This window comes from Coffea eugenioides, chromosome 4 (assembly GCF_003713205.1).
Source record: "Coffea eugenioides isolate CCC68of chromosome 4, Ceug_1.0, whole genome shotgun sequence".
Classification (NCBI taxonomy): Eukaryota; Viridiplantae; Streptophyta; class Magnoliopsida; order Gentianales; family Rubiaceae; genus Coffea; species Coffea eugenioides.
The window spans coordinates 39,002,393-39,023,367 of NC_040038.1; the positions used below are offsets into that span (position 1 = coordinate 39,002,393).

Sequence of the window (20,975 nt, forward strand, 5' to 3'; positions counted from 1 at the left end):
CAAGTCAAGAATGGAACAGAGACAGTCACCTGCAATTCAGCATGGAGCTCTGAAAGGTTTGACTCTTCGTGTGGCTCATCTTGATGCAAAAGCACTATAATCTCCTCCACTTAAAAGGTCTAATCTTTTAAGTAAAGAATCTGAAATCGAACAAGATATCATACCAAAGTCCATAACCAAAAAAGGTTTTGATCCTATTACTTATAAGATTCTCGCTAAAGCTGGATATGATTTCAAAGAATATGCGATGTTAAATGTTCCACCCTCTCAATCTACTAGTGATATCATTCATGGGTTGAATCCTACTCAAAAGATGTTGAAAGAAAAATGATATGCCGTTGAAAATCTCAAATTTGGTCTTGGCTATTCCTCTTCTGCACCAATCCGCATCAAGATCAATAGGGTTAGTAGTCAATATATTACTATGGGAGACGAGTCTTTTCAAATAGTCGATAAATTCCAAATTTTTCATGAAAATGAGAATAAAGCTCCACGGGTATCTGTTTTTAAGAGATTAGGACCACAAGGAAGACAAAAGCCTCAAAACTCTCATAAGAGTAAAGGAAAAATGGTAAAGTCCTTGCAGAATCTTGAAAAACCTTTTGATCGTTCTCATAAATTTGGTAGCATTATACCTTCGAGAATGAGAAGATGCACAGACCTTATAATAAAGTGTGGGACTGAGGTGAAGGTCAGGGAGCATACCGTAGTGTACACAAGACCAAAAAAAGATGATGAAGAGAGTGTTGTTTCATGCAATCATATAACTATAATTGATGGTGACTCTCCTGAAGAGGAAGAAAATGCTGAAGACGTTGGAAGAAGGTGTTAAGGCCATTGTGGATGACCTAAAGGAAATCAATCTTGGTACTTCAGATGACCCACGTCCAATATACATAAGTGCTTTATTGAGTCTTGACGAAGAGAAACCATATATTGAACTCTTGTGGGAGTATCAAGATGTTTTTGCATGGACTTATAAAGAAATGTCGGGTTTAGACCCAAAAGTGATCGTCCACCATTTGGCTATTAAAAAGGGAGTTCGACCTGTAAAACAAGCGCAACGGCGATTTAGACCCGATTTGATTCCGTTGATCGAAATTGAAGTCAATAAACTCATTGAAATTGGGTTTATTCGTGAAGTTAACTATCCTACATGGATTTCGAATATTGTGCCTGTGCGAAAGAAGAATGGTCAAATCCGCATCTGCGTCGATTTCAGGGATCTTAACAATACTTGTCCCAAAGATGACTTTCCTTTACCTATCACTGATCTCATGTTTGATGCAACTATTGGGCATGAAGTTCTGTCATTTATGGATAGCTAGACAATCTTGAGGGAACTCGAGTGACCAATCCTTTAATTCTAAGTACTGGTGAGAAGGCTACTTATCAGAGTAAGTTCCTTGTATAGGGGGATGCACCAATAATTTCGTTCCTTTGTCACCAGAGTCATCATAGCTGTTAGCGATAAGGAGATACTTTTCGTCTGAAGATATGACTTCCTTGAAGATCACCATTGTATCAAGATCAAACTGCAACGAAAGCAAGAAAAAGAAAATTTGGTTAAAATAGCATGATTGAAAATAGTAAATGGGCTTCTCGAGTTTTGGGTGAGTTCTCATTGAAGTGGGTAATCGCGCATCCTCCTTTGTACTCCTCAAGCCACAATAGGCTCTCGTGGGAGTTTGCGGTTGCGCCTTCTTCAAATTTTGGCTGCGCCATCTCCTTTGTACTCCTCAAACCATAATAGGCTCTCAAGTTATAATAGGCTCTCGTAGGAGTTTGCGGTTGCGTCTTCTTCAAATTTTGGCCGCACCATCTCCTCTGTACTCCTTAAGCCATAATAGGCTCTCGTGGGAGTTTGCGGTTGCACCTTCTTCAAATTTTGGTCACACCTCCTTCATGTACTCCTCAAGCCATAATATGGCTCTCGTGGGAGTTTGCGGTTGCGCCTTCTTCAAATTTTGGTTGCGCCATCTCCCATGTACTCTTCAACCCATAATATGGCTCTCGTGAGAGTTTGCGGTTGCACCTTCTTCAAATTGAGTATCCACCGTGTATGTTGTAACGAGGGATCCTCCCTTCGTGGCAAAAAAAAAAGCATTAACAAGAAGTAAAAGCCATGAAATATGAAAGTTACCTTAGCGTTTTGAATTCCAAGAGCTATGGTACTAAAATTGTGAACAAAATTGGAGCGTCAATTTGCTTCAAATGAAAGGTATGAACACAAGATGCAACCTAAAAAAATAAGATCTCTTTGTGGTCGTCGTTTGTAAGAGAGAAAATAAAAAAAGGAGTGATGTGTGTCATGCAATGGCAGGACAAGCTCTTATGATGGGCCATGCTTGTCTTTAATATCAGGTACGACATTACTTAGTCACTGTGGTGGGTGATATTCCCTTCTCATCACACAAAGTCAAAAAAAAAAGGAAAAGAAGAAACAAAAGTCAAGGATAAATGACTCACTTACATAAACAAAGGCCACGTCAATTGCTGCAGCTATTTGCGTCCACTCACTTTCTTGATAGTAATCAATCTTCAAGTTGAGAGGCAAGTTCAAAGCAATAATCACCGAACAAGGTCTGTGCATTTATAGAAAAAAAAAGGGGGGGGGGCAAATTGCTAGATCAAATTGAGCCAGTAGAGTTCAACATTCAATATGCGTAAAAAGATCCGAAGTCGACATCTACTAGAAGAATGTAAAACTTTGAGGCTATGCTCTTCACTAGTCGATAGGTTTGGAACTTGAAACATGCATGTGTTTGGGCATCAATAGCTCCTTTAATAGTTAAAGGCTCGGGTTGCTTTATATTGCTGAAGCCGCAGAAGTTGGTAACTTGATTGCAATTTGGGAAGTTGTTAAAGACCTGTTGACTTCTGACTTGCATGGCAATTCGGTTTAGTCTGCAAGAGACAATTTCAGCAATAACGAATTCGGAATAGAGACTATTATAGTTGTTTTCTATTGGGTTCTCGTGAGGTGAAGTTGCGATGTTAACTTACTGTTCGAGTTTGGAATTCTATTCCAATATATGAAGGTGTTAAAATGGGCCATCATGCCTTCAACAATGGTTTAGTAAAGCTTCACTTCCTAATTTGGCAACAGAGCTATCAGAATGGATACCAAAACGGTGGACCTTGCTTTACCAAAAAAAAAAGAGAGAGATTTCAAAGGTTCAATGAATTTGGAAGTCACTGGAACTTGGTGTCATGTGTCAATATGCTAAGGCTTTAAAGCAACTCGATACAGAATGGCTACAAGTCCAAGAGAAAATTACCTTGTAATTTTCAATTCATTAATTCAGACATTTTCAAGCATGGATACTATAAACTACAAGTTTCTAGAGTTGTTCACAACAATTTCGATGTTAACTTGCTGTCTACGCAAATGTTAAAAAATAAAACACCAAGTCCAGAATAGAAGGATTCCTAATTCAAATCCCTTAAGCCTGCATTGAAGTTGCTGCAAGTGAAATTAAATGAATGGTGCCTACGGGAATGTCCAGGTGGAAGAACGTCTATGATGCAGAGTCTTCAATGGACATCTAATGGTTTGCCGCACCATGGAATATGGAAATGATTAAAAGTGGTATATTTCTAATTCTCTGGGAATCAATTGCAAATAAAAGGGAAAGTGGGCTCGTGACTCTTTAAAGCATTGAAGCCACGGACATTATGATCCCATTCATGAACCAATTCGGTTCGACAACATTATAAGCCTACAATGCAAAGTTTGGGTTTTCTAATCGGTCAAGTATCCTACAAAATCATGATTTTAATGGATTTCATTGTCAAAAAAAAAATCTTGCAAATTAAGTGCAATACTTCAAGTCTGGTCTTTGGCAATTGTCGAGCGATGCCTCGCCAAGTCTTAAAGTGGGGGCATTTGTAGACAAAGAAATTTTATTTAATTTATTTAGTCAAGATTTATTTAAATTAAATTGATCTTGATTAAATTAAATTAAATCATAGAAGTCCATTGTATTTTGGATTGACAAATTGGGCCAATATTATATGGGCTATTAAATCAAATTAAATTTGCATTGTCCATTTAAGTTGGAGTGAATTAATTGATTTATTAGTTCACCATGAAGGCATGAACCCTTTGGGTTGGCCCACTATTTAAGCCCATGTTAAATGGATTTCTTGAGGCACAAGTGATCCAAAATGCAGGAAGGTTCTGAGGGTTTTCTTGAAGATTTAGCCTACATATTTTGGCTATAAATAAAAGGTCTTCTCTCAAGATATGATAGAAGAAAATTCCAAAACTTCGGAGAAACTTTGGCAAATTCTCTCAAGGGCTTTCTCTCTCAAATCCAAGTTCAAATCAACTTGAACAAATTCTCCTGCTATCGGTGTTGAAGAATTAGAGTTCCAAGTGTTTGACGCCATCATCAAATCATTCATTTTTCTACGCCAAAGTTGTAGGAAATATTCTTTTGATTGGAGAACAAGCCTTTTCGGCCCTTCAATTGAAGCCATTCGAAGAGAAGAATCAAGGGATTAATTTCTTTGGTTCAAGAATTTTCAGAGATTGTAACTCACTTATTATTTAATTCAATAAATTTGATATTTGTGCAAGTTTTCTTGTCTTTTATATTAAGCAACGAAATTTGTGCATACAAGGCTCATCGAGAATTTGGACAAACTCGATTGGTTCTGATCGAGTGTTCTTCAAGTCATCCAAAAACGATTGAGTTGTTGGATTTGTCCTGGGTCAATTTGGATCCAATAAAAAAATCAACAAAAAAGTGAAAAAATAATAAAAAAAACTCATCAAACAATTATATTGACAAAGGCAACAATAAGAAGAGGAATCAACCAGCAGCGAAAATCGATTGAACAAAAATTAAGAAAATACAATATTTGAAATATACAAAAAAAAAAAAAGTATGAACTAAAGAAATAGATTAACAGGGGAGGAGGGAAGGAGAGAGGAAAAACATACCAACAAAATTTAGATTTGGGAATATGAAATTGGGTTATGGATGTAGTTGTTAAAAGTTTGAAACAAAGAAGATAAGAAGGAAAAAAGTTAAGGAAGCAGAGGAAAGTAGAGCACGACATAGATTTAACTTTGATAGTTTGACTTGGTCTATCCCTTATTAATTATTAATTAACATATCTAGTCTATGCACGAATGCCGTTGTTTCCAATTGAGTTCCAATTGCTGACGTGGCGCACTGGTATTGGCTGATTGGTGGTCGTCCAGCCCATGTGAATTTCCAATTGATAGTCGTCCAATCCCACGCGTGAATTCTTTTGTTTCCTCAGACGTTTAGCAATCCTTTTGTTTCTTTGTTTGTTGTTTGCCGGAAAGTGTTCCACTAAAATCTGGTCCTATGTGGTTTTGGTTTTTTTCCTTTTCCATTTTTTTTATTGGATTGGAAGTGCTTGTTAACATATTACATGTGGGATTGTGCTAATATTTGGCTCAATTTTTCCCTTTCCCAACAATAAATTGTGTTAACAAAAAATTGGTATCCCAATTATTTAAAATTATCAGTGCTTTCTTTTGGTTGCCTAATAAATCACAATTATTAATTATTATCTTTTATTGTAATTATTGCTTTACCTGTATTAATTATTATTTAATTGTTAATAACTAATTAATAATATCATTTTTTATTGTCATCTTTTTTGCTTGCCTCCTTTTTTTTCCTTTCCCAACAATAAATTGTGTTAAAAAAATATTGCCATCTCAATTATTTACAGTTATGAGTTCTTTCTTTTGGTTGCCGAATAAATCACAATTATTAATTATTATATTTTATTGTAATTGTTGCTTTAACTGTATTCATTAACCATATAGATAAAGAGGGAACGCCCCCTGCCACGTAGGATGGTCCTCTACCCATGTGGCGCATGGGGATTGGTAGGTGGTGATGACATGGAATTCATGCTAGATAGTTTTTTTTGCCCTTTTTTAACATGGACCCTTTTTTTTCCCAAAGTCATTAGTCATTAGCCGTCTCTATCAAATAGCCTCTACCGCTTGCATTGGGCTCAAGGAACTTCCTTTCCTCTCTCTCTCCGTCAATCTCCTCTCTCAATCATCATCTCTTTCTTTTTCTTTCTTCAGAAAGCCCTCATCCTCTCTTCGTCTTCATCTGTTCTTTTTTTCCTTCATCATCTAATCTAATCTAACCCAGAAGAAATGATAAAGTAAAAAATGGCTCCATATTTTGCTTGGAGTTTTGTTGGCTTGAAAAAAATAAGAAACGGTTTTTTTCTCTTTCATTTTTTCCATCATTGTCTCTCTTTACCTTATCTTCCTCTTCATCAATTATCCCCCCATTTCTCTTATCTTCTTCATCTTTTTCTTTTCTTTTCGATTTTGACTGAGAACAACTACAACAAGGAGGATGGTTGGGATTTTTTTTGGGATTGTAATCTCTTCTTCTTTCTCTCTCTAGCCATTTGGATCTTTTTTTTGTGGGGGGTTAAGCAGTCAAATGTTTATATATTAATTTTTATATATCTTTGCTGTTGCAGGTGCAAAAAATTGGAAATGTCTTTCAGCCTCCAGCATCTCAATGAGTAAGGTCGTGTAACTTTTGCCCTTTTTATAAAGTGAATCTCTTTTGTTTTTCTATTTCCTTCCTAAGTTACTGCCTGATTTTTCAGCAACTGGTAGTGGAATCCTCTGGAATGTATATGTTGGAAGAGCTTTCAGGTTAGATTTTGAGATCTAAAGAAGCCCTTACCATCAAGATTTTGCATAAATCCTAAGGTTAGAATTTTGGAACCCCATCTCGTGTCTTGATGTTTTAACTAATATGCTCCAAGAGATCTAGGATCTTTCAGAAAAATATGGAGTGTCGTTTTATGTATTTGTATACATTGATTTATTGTGTTTTTATTTGTTTATTTGTTATTGTTAGGGTATAGATGGAGAATTAAGAGGCGAATTTGACAAAAAATTTGCAGGCTTGGAGTGAATGGTTCCAATAGAGCAAAACGAAAGCTTCCCAAAATATCATACCCAAGGGTTCTCTCTCTCTCACACACACACACACATAAAGTGTGCATTTTTATCTGTTTAATCCACTATTGATTAATTAAGTTTCAAAAATGAAATTTTTTTACTGCAAATATCCTTATCTTAGTATAATTTGCTTTAAATTACTGGTAGTTTAAAATGCTTGAAGTATAATTTTTTTGTATTGAAAAATTTTGAAAGTAATCTTACTTGATGGTCAAAGTTGAACCATACGAGGCCCTGCTGGGGTTATTATCAATGGTTTCTTACTACAAGCATTTTTTTATATTGACGATATTGAGGACTCTTAAATGATAGGGAAGGTAGGTATGTGATTTCTAAGGTATAAAAATTGCTAATGAGTTAGGAAATCCTGAAACAAGGTCTCTGACCCTAGGCTTGAGAAATCTTGAAGGTTTCTGAACCTCCTGATTTGGCTTGCCTCTCCGTGTTCTGTAATTTTGTTTTTCAGAATTAGTGATTTGTATCATTTTTATACTGTAATAGCGTCACAAAGAAAGCTGCACTTTTTCTCTCTTGAATTTCTTTCTGATAGACGACAACAAAATCAAAAAGTTGGCTGGAACTTTTTTGCTTCAAATACTCTCATTGCTTCATTTTTTCCAAAGTATCTTTTTAACTACTATTATGTACAATTTTTTCCCTTTCTGATGGACAGAAACAAAATCAAAAGACTGGCTGGAATCTTTTTTACTTCAAAAACTCTTCTTACTTCTTTTTTCTAAAGTATCTTTATTAGCCTTTTGGTTTTTTTTTCCTCCTATTATTTACCAGATTAGTTGTCTAATTTTTTCCCTTTTAATATGTTGTGATGTTGCAGGTACATAATCTGGAAATTTCCTCCACCATCTTCATGCGGTTTTCTAAGTCTTGCTTTTCCCTTTCGAAGGTAGATTCTATAAGGTTATTTTCTAAAAAAGGTGTATTCTTTACATTGTTTTTCATGCCTGTTGAACCCTCTCAGTTTAAGGAAGAAAATAGAAAAAGCAGATCAATGTTCCTGAAATAAATCACATGCTCTTATTTTTTTTTCTTTTCACATGTAAATGCATATTGTTCCTTGGCCTCGTTAGCAGAATATTTTGTGCTATCTCGTTCTTTTGGTCGCTTGGCAAATTGATTCGATAATATTCTTAAATCTTAACCGAATTCTTTTGGCATTTAGGAAGCTTCATTTTATTTTCTTAAATTTGTTTTCTAACAACCTTCCATTCTTTGTTTGCTCACTGCATATTCAAATGCAGTTTATTTTCGTATGATATTGTGCATTTTTTTTAATTCTTCTTTTTCCTTTGCTTGCATATAGTTTTGGGATAATCTGTTGTTTATACATTTTCCCCTTTGCTTGCTTTGTTTGTAAAACCTGTCATTCTATAATTCTTTAGGGGCCAGATTTTTTTCTTCTGATAGAGTTGTTGGACGATAGGCTCAAGGCAGAAAAGGGGCTAGTAATCTTCCCCCCTTCCCTCTATCGATTTCTCCCATTTCTCCCTCTTGTTCTTCTTCATCTCCCTCCCTCCCTCCCTCGAGTGATTATAGCTAATTTTTTCTATTTTTCTGCCATCTTCTTGGCAAAAAACAATCAATTTTTCCCTCATCTTTCGTGTCTTTTTCAGAAACAGCGAGAAAGGGAAGTTCGATATTTCGTCCCGACTATCTATGCAAATTTGTAGAATACAGATATGGTAATTTTTCTTCCCTTTTCTTTCTGTGATTAATGTATTTGTTGCATCTCAGTTTTTTATTTTTAGTTCCAAGAAAAACTTTTAATATGATCTAAGATGGTGAATAATTGATGATTAGCTAGCTTTTAGATATATATTTACTTTATTTTTTGTACCTACTTGATTTTTATTGTTCCATTTTTCTTTTTCAATTTTGCCTTTCTTGGATTTCTTCTGCAGGAGGGAGGAAAAATGACCATTCGTGAAAGGCAACTGCTGTGGGAAAAATGTAAGTTTGTTTTATTATTCTGATTTAACTTTTTTCTTTAAATTGCTCTCTTCAAACCTCAAATGATGGTATGTTTTTCTTTTTAGCCATTTTCTTTGGCATTTGCTCTTTTCGAGTTTTCTTTTTAGTCATTTTCTTGTGTCTTTCGTGCAGGTGTTTTGTTGATCTCCTGCTCAGAAAAAGCAATCCATATGGTAACTAAAAAGATTCACTTGTTTAAAATAGATTTTTTGATCTTTAAAATGTCTTTCTATTTGCTTCAATTCTTCCTATTCCCTTTTCTTCATTGGGTTTTAAGCACTTGATGAATATACTTCTCCTCTGCGAATCAGGAACTTCCCTGTCAAGTTAATCATTGATCAAAATTTTGAGTTACACTAGCAATACCTATTATCTTTTGCTTGAAGATGATTAATGCAAAAGATATTAAAGCCAAATTTATAATCGAGGCAGCTAATCATCCTACTAATCCAGAGGCAGATGAGGTTAGTATGGAGGTCAAAAGGCATAGTGTCTCAAAGCAAAAATAACATGTGCAGGGAAGCAACTTAACTAACCTTGGCTTTACTTTACAAATATTAACAAAGAAGGGAGTTGTTATACTCCCAGACATATAGGCAAATTCCGGAGGTGTTACAGTCAGTTACTTCAAGTGGGTTCAGGTATCCATTTATTCCTTCATTTCATAATAATCCAGAAAACCTCTGGTCTTAGTTCAGCACCTGTAGTGGTTTTTTCCTCACAAAAAAAGCATGTTATGTCTGTGTGTTTGTTTTCCTAAAAATTTTTCTAAACTTCTCAATCACTATATGGAATGCAAGTCATGGTTTTCTTTTCTTTTCTTTTTTTATCTCTCTCGTAAGGATTTAGCTAACTTTTTCAATATATTTTTTTAGTAGATTATGTTGGACTTGGAGAGATGGCTGTGTTTTTCATTTTCTTTCTTCAAGTGGAAGATGATAAAGAAGATTGAAGACGAAATGATTGTGATTTTAATGGATGTTCTAACATTATTTTATTCACAAAGTGATTATTAACTTAATAATTGTTTTTACAGTTTCCTTTTTTATCTCTCTTCTAAAACTCGCTTCTTGTTTTAATGGCAGTTGTGTGATAGAAGAAGAATGAACAACAACTATTGGTAGGTTTTTCCTTTTAGTAATTTCATGTCTTTTCTTCCATGCAAAATGTTTGTTAAACTCCCAGCTCACAAAGGGTATTCCTTATGGTTCCCTGGGTTTTTAAGAATTAGAGAAGTAAGCATTTTCATGTTTGTTTCTTTCTCTTGTCTCTTTTATCTTGTGCTTCAATTATTATTATTTTTTTGCTAAACATCTGGTCAAGTGGAAACAATGGAACAAGGCTTTCTTTTATGTATGTGTATGTGTGGTTAAAAAATAAATGATTATTTTGAGCAAGATAATGAACAAATGATAAATTGTGAGATTGGCATTTAATGGATGGGAAGATGTCCTGCTGGAGTTATCGCATGTCAAGAGTGTTCCAATCCTTTCTATCAAAGAAAAAAAAACTATTCCCTCTTCTTTCTATGCAAAAAACAAATTTTCCCTCTTTCCTGGTGGGTGAAATACAAATTCCTGTATCTGCAACAAATTCTTGTATCCACCTTTTCTCAATTAGGCAACTAGAATTTTCTAACACCTTTATGTAAAAAAGAAAATTAAAATCTAAGAATTACATAGAGAATAAATTGCGTTTCAAGATTTAAAAAGTAAACTCTAACAAATACCAAACTAATATATTGAAATTTCTCTGTAGCTTTTGCTTTATTTTTTGGAGCTTTTTGTTCTGTCATTGAGCTTTTTAAGAAAGAAGAGAAAATTTTCTTTTAGTTTAAATTGATGTCCTATGTTCATTCATGTTGTCTTGGCAAAAATGTGGCATGAATGAAATATAACTACATGATTTATAGGCTAAAATGCATATGTTGTTTTTGATTTTCTGTCCTCTATTTGTTTACCTAGCATTCATGTTTGAGAAAAAATTGGTTGGCAGGAGGTATTTATCCGAATAAGATGGTGGTTCAAAATGCATCTGCTGTTTATTGGCTTTCTATTCTTTATTTATATATCCAACATTAATGTTTGAGAAAAAGTTGAATGGCAAGAGGTATTATTCAAATATAATGGTGGAAATGTGTTCAAATATTAGGAGAAAATTATTCAAATATTAGGAGTAGGAAATGTGTTCTTGACGACTTTGTTTATATTTCATGTTTTACTATTTCCTTACAATTTTGCAATGAAGTGTGGCAAAAACTACGGGCGCGTTACCTGTGATTTAACAAGATTGTCATTCTACTATTTACACAAAATGTTATTAAATTCTAATATGATTCCTTCTTGGCAGATCTGATTGATATTTGGATAGCTGGAACTTAGAAGCTAATGGAAGCTTATGGAGTTTTGTCATGAATGCTTGATACTTTGTTTTATCCTTTCCAATATCTTTACCAGAAGTCATTAGTTACTTCAACAGCCACTTGCTATAGTAGAGATATCAAACTTTGTGATGATTTTTTTTTTTGAAATTTTGACCACTAATACATAGTTCCACTATAATTGGCTAATTGAACGCGACAGAAGATAAGAAAGACGAGAGGCATTTCTAGATATAGCAATCAATATTTCTGGATGAATGTATCTTATATCTTAAATTGTAACTTTTCACAGGTAATGAGATGCATCGTACAGTTGGTGAGCTTACCTCAATTATGTGTTATTATGCTCTTCAACTTTATTACTGTTATTTCTTTTCTTAATTGAAATGTTGACAAAATGGTTCATTATCTACCACATGCAGAAAATGCTAAAAAAAAAATTATGGTTGGAAAAATAAAGCCAATGAGGGCTCTGGTCATATTAGCCTTTTAACTTCCCACTGGGCATGTTAAACTTGTAACTTCACACCGCACATAGTGCGGTGTTCCTCTCCTAGCATATAGTCTATTGGGGAATGGGGAGGTTTTCAATTGGGTTTCAATTGTTGACGTGGCGCGCTGCCATTGGTTGATTGGTGGTCGTCCGGCCCGTGGGAATTCCCAATTGATAGTCGTCCAGCCCGTGTGAGAATTGGACGTCTGCCGATTGTTGTTTTTTTTGTTTGCTTGGATGTCTAGCAATTGCTTTTGTTTCTTTGTTTGTTGTTTACTGGGAAGTGTTCCACTAAAATTTGGTCCCACGTTGCCGACTAAATCTCAATTATTAATTGTTATCTTTTATTGTAATTATTGCTTTAACTGTATTGATTATTATTAGTTACTAATTAATTGTTAGTAACTAATGAATGATGTCATTTTTTTATTGTCACTTTTTTTTACCCAATAAATCGCATTTAATTCTTAACTTTTTTGCAAATCTTTTTTGGTTGTCCAAAAAATCTCATTTAGTTACCTTTTTTTCCGAATTCTTTTAAGAAAATGTCCTCTTTTTTTGTTTTGGGTTGCCCAACAAATCAGGTTTACTCATCAACTTTTTTTCAATTCATTTTTTATTAATTAAGTTTTGGTTTCACGGTTCTTTGTCAGACAAATCGCATTTAATTACCGACTTTATAATATTCCCTACAATATTATTTCTGGATCCGATTACCAATTCCTTTTTTTTTGTTGTCCGTCAAATCACATCTAATTACCAATTCTTTGCAATTAATTGTTAATAACTAATTTAATGTCATGTTTTTTTGTCATTCAACAAACCACGTTTAATTAACAATTTTTTTGCGGTTATTAGCAAAAAATTGACTTCTTTTTTGTGGTTGCCCAAAAAACCACCTTTAATTATCAAATTTTTTTCTGGTTATCCAACAAATCACATCTAATTACCAAATTTTTGCAATTAATTGTTAATAACTAATTAATAATGTCAAGTTTTTGGTCACCCAACAAATCATGTTTACTTAACAATTGTTTGGAATTATTAAAAAAATTGGCTTCTTTTTTTATGGTTGCACAAAAAATGCATTTAATTATAAATTTTTTTCAAATGTCATAAAAAATGTCCTCTTTTATTTTGGGTTGTACAACAAATTATGTTTAATTATCAATTTTTTGCAATTAATTGTTAATTAATTAACAATTTCACTATCTATTGCCTAATAAATCACATTTAATTGCTAGCTTTTTGCAATTATTAACACTTTTTTTCTGTTGCCAAATGAACCACATCTAATTACCAACTTTTACAATCAATTGATAATTTTTTTTTTTTGGAAGTGAATTGTCACTTTTTATTGCCTAGCAAATAACATTTAATTACTAGCTTTTTGTAATTATTAACACTTTTCTTGGTTGCCAAATAAATCCCAATTATTTATCAATTTTTTTCGATTAATTGTTAATCTACTTATGACCTTTGGAAGTCTTTTATATTGAAGAACTTTTTACCTTTGGAACTTTTTTTTGCATATGGTTTGAGGATTTATGGGTTTTTTTCCCTTTTTCCTTTTGATCAATCAAACGGCATCGTATGCTAATGGATCTTCAATCCTTTTTCTTTCGTTTTTCTCTCTCTCAATCAAACGCACAACTATCAGTCAGTGTCAAGAACTCTTGAAGACCGATCCCTATTGCTGTTATCCTCCAGACAAAATTCCATCTTCGTGAGACCCATAGTTCTCCCCTGAATTTCTGGCATTTGATTGTACTTGAAACAGGTTGTAATCTCAATTGGGGGGTCCAGATTGTTTTTCTTCTGATAGAGTTGATGGACGATGGGCTCAAGAGTGCAAAGGGACTGGTAATCTTCCTCTCCTCCCTTTGTCGATTTCTCCCTCCTGTTCTCCTTCATCTCCCTCTCTCCATACCTCAAGTAATTATATCTGATTTTTTCTATTTTTCTGTCATTTTGCCTTATATTTCCTTGGCTAAAAACAATCAATTCTTCCTCCTTTTTTCTTGGTCCTTTTCTGAAACAACGAGAAAGTGAAAGGTTAATATTTCTTCTCCACTGTCTATATGAATTTGTGGAATACAGATATGGTATTTTTCTTCCCCTTTCTTTCCATGATTAATGTCTTTGTTTCATTTCAGTTTTATCATTAAATTTTTATTTTTAGTTTCAACAAAAAAATTTTTTAATATGGTCGGAGATGGTGAATAATTGATGATTAGCTGGCTTGTAGATATTTATTTACTTTATTTTTTGTACCTACTTGGTGTTTTATTGCTCTATTTTTCTTTCCGTTTTTGCCTTTCTTGGATTTCTTCTGCAACAGGGAGGAAAATGGCCACTCGTGAAAGACAACTGTTGAGGGGAAAAACATTAGCTTTGTTTTATCATTCTAATTTAATTTTTACTTTAAATTGCTCTTTTCAGAGCTCAAATGATGGTATACTTTTCTTTGGCCTTTGCTCTTTTCAAACTTCATTCGAGTTTTCTTTTTAGTCATTTTTTTTGTGTCTTTCATGCAGGTGTTTTGTTGATCTCCTACTCAGAAAAGCAATCCATATGGTAACCAAAAAGATTCACTTGTTTAAAATAGATTTTTTCATCTTCAGAATGTCTTTCTATTTGCTCCAGTTCTTCCGATTCCTTTTTCTTCATTGGGTTTTCAACATTTGAAGAATTAATAAATTCCTTCTCTAAGAATCAGGAACTTCCAGGTCACATTGGTCATTGGCCAAAACTTTGAGTTACAAAAGATCGTGTGATGCTATTCTTTTGATTGCTTTGTGTTGAAATTTTTTGTTTTAGTACATAAATTGTCTCTTGGTAAAACCTCTTGAATATTTGTTTTATGAACCTTAAGTGGATATTATACCAAGTATCTTCAGCAATATATTTTTTTGTTACAATGGCAATCTAAATGGTTTTCCTATTTGTAGGTGGTTAAAGGTTTGTCCAAGACGAGGATTCTCAAATATTACATTCTAAGCACCTGCTTGACATAATGAGTAAGTTATTGTTTTAATAAAACACCTTAAATTTTCTATTCCTTGATCAAAAAAAGAATTAAATTGCTACATAATTGTAGTTTTGCCTCTTGAATCATAGACTACAATGTTTAATAGCTTGGAAATTCTTATTAGGAAAATCAGTTTTGGTTGACTTAAGTCTATATTTACAAAACATGATGTTCTCTTAGATTTGTAACATTTCAGTAAGATTAAGTCCGGAAAACTGAACCTTATGATAGTTTTTTTACTTGTAAAAATGAACTTAATTGAGGTAAGCCTAAACAGAAAATTTTGTGAGAAACATGAAGACAGTATTCCAATTGATAGGTTCAAAAAGGTGAATGTGATGAAGACCTTCAATTTATGTTGAAGTTTTTTATGCAGGAAAGAACTTAAAGGAAGGGCATGTTACTTTTGAAGAAAATTTGGTAGAACTCCTAATTTGTTTTAACTGAATGGATAATTTGTACTAAATATAACACATTTAGATGTTCAAATATGAGGACAAGATGGCTCTACTTTGAGATAAATGGCATACAATCCTTCCTAGAATTTGGGAATACAATCACTTCTTTGACACATCCAACTATTTTTGGAGAGGTGTTCTGGAGTCATCTTACCTCAGATTTTTTATGAGAAAAATTGACAGAAAGACCTCAGAGCCATCTCTCTCCTATCTTTTGTGTCAAAAAAAAAATCTCTCCCATCTCCTTTCTGTGCAAATAGTTATTGTTTTCCTCTTTGCTGGCGAGTTAAAGTACTGGGAGTTACAAAACCAGAGGCCTTCCCTCAAATTCCTGTATCTACAATAGAGGAGTTTGGCTCAATGCTGACAAGACTAATCAATTCCCATCAAATAATTTTTCATATCTCAATCCCCTCCAACTCAAAGCTTCTATTTGAAAAGTCCCTTCTGTTCTTATCTTTCTTTCTCTCTCTGAAAACTGTTGGCTTCTCCACTCTTGTTCTATGTATATTTTTTTTCTCTTGATTAAATTTTATTTTATTCTCTAATAAGTTTTATATGTTTGCTACGGGTTGAGGAATAGGGATTCGATACCAAGTATGAATGATTGGAAATTCTTTGCTCAAGTAAATACTTTTAGAATCTCTGTTTTTCTATTTTTTTCTTTCTTTTTACCAGAAGTCAACTGTAATCTTCTCCTATCTTTACTCCTCTTTCATAGATGTTCAAGAAATGGACTATAGAGAGGACAGTCTGCCTCTTGTTGAAGTATTTCCTAAAATTCCAGTGTAAGTCATGATTAAGAGGTTATCAGGTCTTTTTAAGCAACTCCATTCAGTAATTATCCTTACTTAAGATCCAATATTTTATGCTTTCACTTTTTTGCATTGAAACTTGTGATTATTTCCTTAGATGAAATGGTTTAATTTCTTTCTTCTTTTTTCATGTTCATAGAAATTTTTGTTTTCTAGTTGATATTGCCAATAACTCTTTATAAGTAAAAAATTCAAAGTAAGAGGGTGTGGATTGACTGTTTCTGTTAAACTCTTAGTTAGTTGGTAATGATTTTGTCATTTTTTTTTCTTTTTGCAGCCAGCTAATGCACTTTTTGGACAACTTTTTATAGCTCAAGTGAGTGAAATTCCATCTTGGGGCCTTTTTTCCTTGGATTTGGATCAAAATTGTTTGATTAACGACTAGAATGTCATGTTTGCTTTGCTAAGCATGCTATCTACGCAATTTATTCAATGCTTGGGGTTAAATTCTAGGCTGTTAATGGTTGAAGTAGTTAAATTTCAAACCATGTAAGATTTGTGAACCATTAAATGAAAATATTGAATTCTTGAAAGGGTTGTGAAATCAAAAGGGTCTTACTCAGAAAGGAGAGGAAAACTTGTGATATTAACCGACATATCATCTTGCTTCATGTAACTATAGACTTTTATTTTAATGTAAAAAAAGCAAGGAAAAAATGGTGGGTTGTATATTTCATTTGCAACTGTTAATAATGTTGAAGAATATGGAGAATAAGTTCAATAATTTTCTCTGAATCATTCTCATGTTATTACCATGAGGTTGTTTTAATTATATTCTTCATCTGGTTGACGCTTGTTTACACTAAATTTTTGTTAGATGAAGGAAGAGCGAAATAAGGAGGCTACTTTTCTTATTTCAGCCTTCAAGGTATGTGCAGGAGTTATCATTTCAGTGTTTTTGTTCTCTCTTTGCTTTTTCTTTTTTTTCAAATTTATTTAGCTGTTTATTCTTTGCACAACTATTGATGGATTTTGGGTAAGTCATTGGAGGCTGTTTATGGATTTCAAGGTGAAGAAGTGGATAAAGAATCTAAACTGACACCTTTTTGTGAAAAAATTAGTCGAGGTATGTGGTGATGGAAATATCACAATTAGCCTGGCACTATTGTCTTTGAGCTACTGGAAGATGATCAATGTGGTTCTTTACAAACTAAAATTGAAGGATATAGCAGTCCAGATGCCAAGTCAAACCCTTTACAAGACCCTCGAACTAGCTTTGGATTCGGAATGCAAGTCATGGTTTTCTTTTGAATTGATGTAGTTCAGAATTTGAGTTAAATAGGTACTTATTTACCTTATGCATCTTATGCTATCCTCGGTTACTTGTTACTTTTTCTAAAGAAACTTAACTGATACAAATTCCCCAATTTATTCGACCAAAAAATTTTTTGCTTTTGTTTTTAATTGGACCTATAATACAAATTTCCCAATTTAATCGAGATCTAAGAATTGTTACATTGCAGCCCTGTTTCTATTTTAAAAAGGCATATTTGTGGAAGCCTTATGGAATTGTATTAATAATTTATGCATTAAAAGCTTTCAGTTGATCCTGACTTTACTGATTGGTCCAAGATTGCATGTAATGATCTTATGCCTTTTCTTAATGAAGATGATGTAATCCATGGGAACTTCAACTTGCTATTTCATTGATAGTTTGAATAGTTCATATCAAGTTGGTTAGTGGTTTACATTTTTTCTTGGTTTTAGGTATTCCTGTTAACTTGATTTTTTCTTGAATTCCAAGTCTTCCTGTTCGCTCATTGCCTTTCTATTAAACGATGGAAACCACATGGATGACTTGATTGTGCTTGTTTCCAAATAATGTATAGGTATTACTATCATTCTTGATGAATAGCAAGTCTTTGCCTAAATTCAACATCTTTTGGTTGAGGACTGCATGTGCTGAACCCTCTTAGGATCATTTGCTTTCATCCCTCAAATTTCTAAATCCCTTTGCATTTCCTTCACTCATTGTTTTTTGAATAATCACTTGTTGCTATCAATCATATAGTACTTACTGAATTTGCTTTTGAAATTTTGGGAAGAAAAGTGAGAAAGTTGATGAACTGCTTGAGTTGGCTGGCTACTACCAGACTTTTTTCATGAATTCTTATCAAGAAGCAAGGTATGGTTTTCCAACCACAAACAATGTGGATATGAACTATTTTACTATTTGCTATCATTTATCTTTCCCTGCTATAGTGATCAATAATTGTGAGATCGATTGGCCTCTTTACTTAATCAATAATTTCTTTTTCGTATTTGTTTCCCATGGAAATGTTAGTTCTTTCATTTTTATTTCTCAAATTTCAATATTTTTGGCTTCAAAACTTATCACATATTTCGTTCCTATTTTTACATGTTGTCATTCTTAATTTTGTCTAATGCGTAAAGTTTTTGTTTCAACATACAAGAGCTTAATTTACAGTTGATTTTGACACATACAATGCCATGGCAATTGCATGTGCATATCAAGCATAGCTACCAGCAAATTGCATATTTTATAGCGGAGAAAGTAGTTTTTATTTGCTTCCTGCTAGGCCAATTCTAACTCAATTTATACTGTAATATTATATTCCTTTTAGTTCCATCAGAGTAGTTCATTTATTATTCTGTCCAAATTATATCCTTAATGATACATAAAATTCATATGGCTTAAACATAAAATTGCATTACCTCTTGTGCAGGATAAAAACATGGCAGTAGGAGATTATTCGAATAAGCTCTGGGAAGAGGAAGACAAATAAACTCTTGAACGATATTCGGCATTGTAAAGAGATTGAGAAATGCAAGCTTGAACCATAGTTAGTAAACACTTAGTATCCAATTATGCATACAACTTGTAATAATTTATAGAAGTTTTTTTTTAACTGTATTCTTTATCAATATACTTGGCCTTGACTCAACATATTTGGCCAATATAGTTTTATAACTTATTTTGGTCATTACTCCTAATTATGGATTATCTATTTTGTTTTTTAAAAAAACTATTACAATGGTGGGCATACTAACTATTAATTTTACACCGCACATTCGCGCGGTGATCCCCTCCTAGTATAATCTCTAAATGCTGATAGTTATCATGGATATTAGATTTTCCCCATTATTCTTTGTAAGATTTTTTTTTAGCATCTCTAATCTAAAATTTAAATGATTCCCTGAGCTACTTGGAAGTTTTAAAAACTTCATAGGTAAGAATGTGCGGTGATCCCCTCCTAGTATAATCTCTGAATGCTGATAGTTATCATGGATATTAGATTTTCCCCATTATTCTTTGTAAGACTTTTTTTTAGTATCTCTAATCTAAAATTTAAATGATTCCCTAAGCTACTTGGAAGTTTTAAAAACTTCATAGGTAATTACACGCTTCTTATTTTTTAACCCAACTTTGAAAACCAAAACTTCTTAGACATATTATTTTAGAATTTTAAATGTTTTAAAATCTAACCAATGATCTCTTTCTTATAATTTTGAATAGAAATGTTTAAGAATATTTAGCACATTGAAATCAATGTTTGTCGTAGTTTGAAATACGTAATGGTTAGTGAAATGTCAATTTATAATCATATAGTCAACAATAAGGGTGAAAAATAAAAAATACAAACAAAATCTTTATTTTGTCAATTTTTAAAAGAATATAACTATTCCATTTGGGATACAAATGTATTTTGTTATGAGTTCATAATGTTGTTTCTATAACAAGGATAGAGAATGAATTTTAAAACAAAATATGTATTTTTTAATGAATAATTAATATAGCAACTATTTTTGTATTTTTTTAGTGTAGGTGGGGGTTTTGAATCTGAGACCTCTTACTTATACTCCTTGTTCTATACCATCCAATCCATCCCTCCCTCCCTTAACATAGCAACTATACATCTCCGAACTATAACGATTCTGTCGTGACTGACACGGAATAGTGGTGGCTGTAACCATGACAACGACCATTCCTTTGAACCATGATGTAAGTCTCATCTAATATCATGCATTATTGAAATGTATGAGTCTACATGAACATATTCAAATATCATTTTTTGTTTTAATATAATGCATGTTATTTAATTTGAACTCAATTACAATCAGTTGAAAAGGACATAAACTGTTTAGTAGCTATTGTCCCAAATTTGGGTCTATGTAGGTCTCATTTATATTGGTTTCTTATTAAATGTGTATGTACTTCTTGCCTTCTTCTCAGTTCTCCCTCTCCTCTCTCCCACACACAAGTACACACATAGTAGTTGTGAAGGGATCGATCTTATAAGAAGTGTTCCTAGCTAAAATATTGTTTCCCCTTCCTAGTTTATCCCGCGCGTTTATTTATCACTCTTGTAAGGAGTGTTCTTCTCCAGACTTGCTTCTATTTGCTTATCTTCCAGTTAAGTTGACTTCCTTCATTATATCAATTAGTTGTATACAAGGGTTCAAGTAGAACTTGTGAGTGTGTTACTGAGTTTATGCATCTTATTCTGTTTTCTTGGTGAACTCTTAAATAATTTTTTGCCAGCAACTTTTTCACTCCTTGTCAAGAAAGGAAGAAAATGACGAGGTTTATTACAATGTAAAAGTTGTAATGTAATTAGTTTGCTTGCAGGGAGGCAATGGAGGAAGAAGTCAAAGAAATGAGTCGTGAAAAGGAGGAAATGGAGGAAGAGCTACTTGAATTGATACGCAAAAGAATGGACAACGCTCAGTTGAAAAGTTGTGCTTAGAATTGAGTCTGATGTTTAATGTAATTATTCCCCCGGTATCTTTCCTGATGCTGGAAGCTTATTTTAGGCCATTTTTTCGGGTTATAAAACGACATTTACCAAATTATTT

The 20,975-nt window shown here is 33.2% G+C and overlaps 2 long non-coding RNA genes across 3 annotated transcripts; both read left to right on the forward strand.

Annotated features, from left to right (window-relative positions):
- The first annotated feature begins 6,508 nt into the window (after positions 1–6,508).
- LOC113768821 lies at positions 6,509–11,671 on the forward strand. The gene is made up of 8 exons (XR_003468147.1): positions 6,509–6,736; positions 6,888–6,994; positions 7,827–7,895; positions 8,623–8,691; positions 8,911–8,959; positions 9,113–9,153; positions 10,066–10,100; positions 11,330–11,671. It is a non-coding gene; the product is annotated as an uncharacterized LOC113768821 (long non-coding RNA).
- A 1,855-nt stretch (positions 11,672–13,526) lies between these two features.
- On the forward strand, positions 13,527–19,049 carry LOC113768752. 2 transcript variants are annotated; one of them, XR_003468135.1, is made up of 7 exons: positions 13,527–13,716; positions 14,391–14,430; positions 14,805–14,873; positions 16,435–16,473; positions 16,975–17,025; positions 18,203–18,282; positions 18,845–19,049. It is a non-coding gene; the product is annotated as an uncharacterized LOC113768752 (long non-coding RNA). The 2 variants fall into 2 exon arrangements; XR_003468134.1 differs by having other exon boundaries at positions 18,208–18,282.
- Positions 19,050–20,975: the final 1,926 nt, after the last annotated feature.